General features: G+C 41.3%; 1 non-coding gene across 1 annotated transcript; it reads right to left on the bottom strand.

Moving 5' to 3' along the window:
• Window positions 1-267: 267 nt before the first annotated feature.
• Window positions 268-375, bottom strand: LOC130984581 (small nucleolar RNA R71). Its single transcript, XR_009088501.1, has one exon. It is a non-coding gene; the product is annotated as a small nucleolar RNA R71 (small nucleolar RNA).
• Window positions 376-7020: the final 6645 nt, after the last annotated feature.

Below are 7020 nucleotides of genomic sequence, written 5' to 3'. Positions count from 1 at the left end.
TTAGTTTCTCTAATGCAACAGAATTGCAAGTTCCATGGACTTCCATTGGAAGATCCTCATCAGTTTTTAGCTGAGTTCTTGCAAATCTGTGACACTGTCAAGACTAATGGGGTTGATCCTGAGGTCTACAGACTAATGCTATTCCCTTTTGCTGTAAGAGACAGAGCTAGAATATGGTTGGACTCACAACCTAAAGAGAGCCTGAACTCTTGGAAACAGTTAGTCAATGCCTTCTTGGCAAAGTTCTTTCCACCTCAAAAATTGAGTACGCTTAGAGTGGAAGTCCAAACCTTTAGACAGAAGGAAGGTGAATCCCTCTATGAAGCTTGGGAAAGATACAAACAATTGATCAGAAAGTGCCCTTCTGATATGCTTTCTGAATGGAGCATCATAGGTATCTTCTATGATGGTCTGTCTGAACTGTCCAAGATGTCATTGGATAGCTTTGCTGGAGGATCTCTTCATCTGAAGAAGACGCCTGCAGAAGCTCAAGAGCTCATTGAAATGGTTGCAAATAACCAATTCATGTACACTTCTGAAAGGAATCCTGTGAACAATGGGAAAAATCAGAAGAAAGGAGTTCTTGAGATTGATACTCTGAATGCCATATTGGCTCAGAACAAAATATTGACTCAGCAAGTCAATTTGATTTCTCAAAGTTTGTCTGGAATGCAAAATGCACCAGGCAGTACTAAGGATGCTTCATCTGAAAAAGAAGCTTATGATCCTGAGAACCCTTCAATGGAAGAGGTGAATTACATGGGAGAACCCTATGGAAACACCTATAATCCTTCATGGAGAAATCATCCAAATCTCTCATGGAAGGATCAACAGGGACCTCAACAAGGTTTCAACAACAATAATGGTGGAAGAAACAGGTTTAGCAATGTTAAGCTTTTTCCATCATCTTCTCAGCAACAGACAGAGAATTCTAAGCAGAGCCACTCTGACTTAGCAACCATGGTCTCTGATCTAATCAAAACCACTCAAAGTTTCATGACTGAAACAAGGTCCTCCATTAGGAATTTGGAGGCACAAGTGGGACAGCTGAGCAAGAAAATTACTGAACTCCCTCCTAGTACTCTTCCAAGCAATACAGAAGAAAATCCAAAAGGAGAGTGCAAGGCCATCAACATGGCCGAATTTGGAGAGGAGGAGGAGGCAGTGAACGCCACTAAGGAAGACCTCAATGGACGTCCACTGGCCTCCAATGAGTTCCCTAATGAGGAACCATGGGAATCTGAGGCTCACACTGAGACCATAGAGATTCCATTGGATTTACTTCTGCCATTCATGAGCTCTGATGAGTATTCTTCCTCTGAAGAGGATGAGTATGTCACTGAAGAGCAAGTTGCTAAATACCTTGGAGCAATCATGAAGCTAAATGACAAGTTATTTGGTAATGAGACTTGGGAGGATGAACCCCCTTTGCTCACCAAAGAACTGAATGACTTGTCTAGGCAGAGATTACCTCAAAAGAGACAGGACCCTGGGAAGTTCTCAATACCTTGCACCATAGGCACCATGACCTTTAAGAAGGCTCTGTGTAACTTAGTGTCAAGTGTAAACCTCATGCCTTTCTCTGTAATGGAGAAGCTAGGGATCTTTGAGGTACAAGCTGCAAGAATCTCACTAGAGATGGCAGACAATTCAAGAAAACAAGCTTATGGGCTTGTAGAGGATGTTCTAGTAAAGATTGAAGACCATTACATCCCTGCTGATTTCATAGTCCTAGAGACTGGGAAGTGCATGGATGAATCCATCATCCTTGGCAGACCCTTCCTAGCCACAGCAAAGGCTGTGATTGATGTTGACAGAGGAGAATTGATCATTCAAGTGAATGAAGAATCCTTTGTGTTTAAGGCTCAAGGATATCCCTCTGTTACCATGGAGAGGAAGCATGAAGAGTTTCTCTCAAAACAGAGTCAAACAGAGCCCCCACAGTCAAACTCTAAGTTTGGTGTTGGGAGGCCACAACCAACTTCTAAGTTTGGTGTTGAACCCCCACATTCAAACTCTAAGTTTGGTGTTGGGAGGTTCCAACATTGCTCTGAGTATCTGTGAGGCTCCATGGGAGCCCACTGTCAAGCTACTGACATTAAAGAAGCGCTTGTTGGGAGGCAACCCAATGTTATATTTATCTATTTTCCTTTGTTATTTTATGTTTTCTGTAGGTTGATGATCATGGGAAGTCACAAAATCAATTGAAAAAGAAAAAACAGAAAGAAAAATAGCACACCCTGGAGGAAAACCTTGCTGGCATTTAAACGCCAGTAAGGGCAGCAAATGGGCGTTTAACGCCCAGTCTGGCACCATTTTGGGCGTTTAACGCCAGAAAGGGGCACCAGGCTGGCGTTAAACACCAGGAAAGGGCAAGAAGCTGGCGTTAAACGCCAGAAATGGGCACCAGCCCGGCGTTTAACGCCAGAATTGGCATAAATAGCATTTTTGCTCGCCACTTGGTGCAGGGATGAATTTTCCTTGACACCTCAAGATCTGTGGACCCCACAGGATCCCCACCTACCCCACCACCCTCTCTCTTCTTCTTCATCCATTCACCAATCACCTCAATCACTCTTCCCCAAAAACCCCTCACCTACCAAATCCCACTATTCTCTTCACCACTCACATCCATCCTTCATAAAATCCCACCTACCCCACCATTCAAATTCAAACCACTTTCCCTCCCAAACCCACCCTTACATGACCGAACCTTACCCCTCTCTCCACCCCTATATAAACCCATCTTCACTCCTCCATTTTCACACAACCTAAACACTACTTCTCCCCCCTTGGCCGAACCACAAAGCCATCTCTATCTCCTCTATTTCTTCTTCTTCTACTCTCTTCTTTCTTCTTTTGCTCGAGGACGAGCAAACCTTTTAAGTTTGGTGTGGTAAAAGCATTGCTTTTTGTTTTTCCATAACCATTTATGGCACCTAAGGCCGGAGAAACCTCTAGAAAGAGGAAAGGGAAGGCAAAAGCTTCCACCTCCGAGTCATGGGAGATGGAGAGATTCATCTCAAGGGTGCATCAAGACCACTTCTATGAAGTTGTGGCCATGAAGAAGGTGATCCCCGAGGTCCCTTTCAAACTCAAAAAGAGTGAATACCCGAAGATCCGACATGAGATTCGAAGAAGAGGTTGGGAAGTTCTTACCAACCCCATTCAACAAGTCGGAATCTTAATGGTTCAAGAGTTCTATGCCAATGCATGGATCACCAAGAGCCATGATCAAAGGGTGAACCCGAACCCAAAGAATTGGCTTACAATGCTTCGGGGGAAATGCTTAGATTTTAGTCCGAAAAATGTAAGGTTGGCATTCAACTTGCCCATGATGCAAGGAGATGAACACCCTTACACTAGAAGGGTCAACTTTGATCAAAGGTTGGACCAAGTCCTCTTAGACATTTGTGAAGAGGGCGCTCAATGGAAGAGAGATTCAAGAGGGAAGCCGGTTCAACTAAGAAGGCATGACCTCAAGCCCGTGGCTAGGGGATGGTTGGAGTTTATCCAACGCTCAATCATTCCTGCTAGCAACCGGTCCAAAGTTACTATAGACCGGGCCATCATGATTCATAGCATCATGATTGGAGAGGAAGTAGAAGTTCATAAGGTTATAGCCCAAGAACTTTATAAGGTGGCGGACAAGTCCTCTACCTTGGCAAGGTTAGCCTTTCCTCATCTCATTTGTCACCTCTGTTATTCAGTTGGAATTGACACAGAGGGAGATACCCTTATTGATGAGGACAAGCCCATCACTAAGAAAAGGATGGAGCAAACAAGAGATCCCACTCATCATGAAATCCCTGAGATACCTCAAGGGATGCACTTTCCTCCACAAAACTATTGGGAGCAAATCAACACCTCCCTAGGAGAATTGAGTTCCAACATGGGACAACTAAGGGTGGAGCACCAAGAACATTCCATTCTCCTCCATGAAATTAGAGAAGATCAAAGAATCATGAGAGAGGAGCAACAAAGGCAAGGAAGAGACATTGAGGAGCTCAAGCACTTCATAAGATCTTCAAGAGGAAGAACAAGCCGCCATCACTAAGGTGGACCCGTTCTTTAATTTTCTTGTTCTTTATTTTCCTGTTTTTCGAATTTTCATGCTATTGTTTATCTATGTTTGTGTCTTATGATCATTAGTGTCTTAGTGTATATGCCTTAAAGTTATGAATGTCCTATGAATCCATCACCTTTCTTGAATGAAAAATGTTCTTAATTGAAAAAGAGAAGAATGGCATGAATTTTGAATTTTATAACAGATTAATTATTTTGATGTGGTGGCAATACTTTTGTTTTCTGAATGTATGCTTAAACAGTGCATATGTCTTTTGAATTTGTTGTTCATGAATGTTGGCTCTTGAAAGAATGATGAAAAAGGAGACATGTTACTGAGGATCTGAAAAATCATAAAAAAAATGATTCTTGAAGCAAGAAAAAGCAGTGAATACGAAAAAAAAAAGAGAGAAAAACGAAAAAAAAAAGAGGAAGGAAAAAGAAAAAGAAAAAAATATAATAATAAAGTTGTGATCCAAGGCAAAAAGAGTGTGCTTAAGAACCTTGGACACCTCTAATTGGGGACTCTAGCAAAGCTGAGTCACAATCTGAAAAGGTTCACCCAATTATGTGTCTGTGGCATGTATGTATCCGGTGGTAATACTGGAAGACAGAGTGCTTTGGGCCACGTCCAAGACTCATAAAGTAGCTGTGTTCAAGAATCATCATACTTAACTAGGAGAATCAATAACACTATCTGGATTATGAGTTCCTATAGAAGCCAATCATTCTGAATTTCAAAGGATAGAGTGAGATGCCAAAACTGTTCAGAGGCAAAAAGCTAAAAGCCCTGCTCATCCAATTAATACTGATCTTCATAGATGTTTTTGGAATTCATTGCATATTCTCTTCTTTTTATCTTATTTGATTTTCAGTTGCTTGGGGACAAGCAACAATTTAAGTTTGGTGTTGTGATGAGCGGATAATTTATACGCTTTTTGGCATTGTTTTTAGTATGTTTTTAGTATGTTTTAGTTAGTTTTAGTATATTTTTATTAGTTTTTAGTTAAAATTAACTTTTCTAGACTTTACTATGAGTTTGTGTGTTTTTTTGTGATTTCAGGTATTTTCTAGCTGAAATTGAGGGACCTAAGCAAAAATCTGATTCAGAGGCTGAAAAGGACTGCAGATGCTGTTGGATTCTGACCTCCCTGCACTCAAAGTGGATTTTTTAGAGCTACAGAAGCCCAATTGGCACGCTCTTAATTGCGTTGGAAATTAGACATCCTGGGCTTTCCAGCAATATATAATAGTTTATACTTTGCCTGAGATTTGATGGCCCAAACCAGCGTTCCAAATCAGCTCAAAACTGCCCGGCGTTAAACGCTAGAACTGGCACAAGAATGGGAGTTAAACGCCCAAACTGGCACAAAAGCTGGCGTTTAACTCCAAGAGAAGTCTCTACACGAAAATACTTTAATGCTCAGCCCAAGCACACACCAAGTGGGCCCGGAAGTGGATTTTTATGTCATTTACTCATCTTTGTAAACCCTAGGCTACTAGTTCTCTACAAATAGGACATTTTGCTACTGTATTTTTAAGAATCTTTTGATCATGATTTTATGATTGAACCCTCTTTGGGAGGCTGGCCATTCAGCCATGCCTAGACCTTGTTCTTATGTATTTTCAACGGTGGAGTTTCTACACACCATAGATTAAGGTGTGGAGCTCTACTGTACCTCGAGTATTAATGCAATTACTATTGTTCTTCTATTCAATTCAGCTTATTCTTGTTCTAAGATGTTCATTTGCACCCAAGAACATGATGAATGTGATGATTATGTGACGCTCATCATCATTCTCACTTATGAACGAGTGCCTGACAACCACCTCCGTTCTACAAGCAAACAAGGCTTGAATGTATATCTCTTGGATCCCTTAATCGGAATCTTCGTGGTATAAGCTAGAATTGATGGCGGCATTCAAGAGAATCCGGAAGGTCTAAACCTTGTCTGTGGTATTCTGAGTAGGATTCTGGGATTGGATGACTGTGACGAGCTTCAATCTCGCGAATGTTGGGCGTGATGACAAACACAAAAGAATTAATGGATTCTATTCCGACATGATCGAGAACCAACAGCTGATTAGCCGTGCTGTGACAGAGCATTTGGACCATTTTCACTGAGAGGATGGAAAGTAGCCATTGACAACGGTGACACCCTACATATAGCTTACCATGGAAGGAGCCTTGCGTGTGGGAAGAGGATTACAAGAGAAAAGCTGAAATAAAGCAGACAAAGCATCTCCAAAACTCCAACATATTCTCCATTATTAAAGTAACAATTATTTATTTTATGCTCTTTTATTTTTCGTAATTCAAACTGATAATTATAATTGCATCTAATTTATTGAGTTTAATAAAGAATTAGTTATCTTTTAGCCAATATGGATGCTACTCTGAGTCATGTGCAATTTTGTTCATTTTAGGTAGCATTCGGCTAGATTTTATGGAGTTTCTGTAGCACAAGAATTAAAGAAGATGGCAGCGAGGAGGGACGCGTACGCGTGACTGACGTGTACGCGTGATTTAGAGCTTTCCATGGCGACGCATGTGCGTGACTGACGCATACGTGTGATTTGAAGATTTGCTCAGCGACGCGTGCGCGTACTTGACGCGTACGCGTGACACGCGAAGAAGACCATCGATGTGTACGCGTGACATGTGCCACGTACAGAAAATCCAGAAAATGATGGGGGCGATTTTTGGGCTGCTTTTGACCCAGTTTTCAGCCTAGAAAGTACAAATCAGAGGCTGCAGAGTGAAGGAATCAAGTGGTCCCCATCCATCAATTGAAGACTTGCTGATTGCTATAATTAATTCTGATTTAAATTCAAATTTGATTTTTAAAATAGGAAAAGATATTATTTTAATTTTAGATTTTTAAATTAATTAGGATTAGTTATAAAAAGGAGGATTCCATTAGTTAACTGGAGAATCCCCCATTCCAGACTACC

The sequence above is a fragment of the Arachis stenosperma genome, chromosome 5, assembly GCF_014773155.1.
Source record: "Arachis stenosperma cultivar V10309 chromosome 5, arast.V10309.gnm1.PFL2, whole genome shotgun sequence".
Taxonomy (NCBI): domain Eukaryota; kingdom Viridiplantae; phylum Streptophyta; class Magnoliopsida; order Fabales; family Fabaceae; genus Arachis; species Arachis stenosperma.
This window is presented reverse-complemented; position numbering and strand designations above follow the sequence as displayed.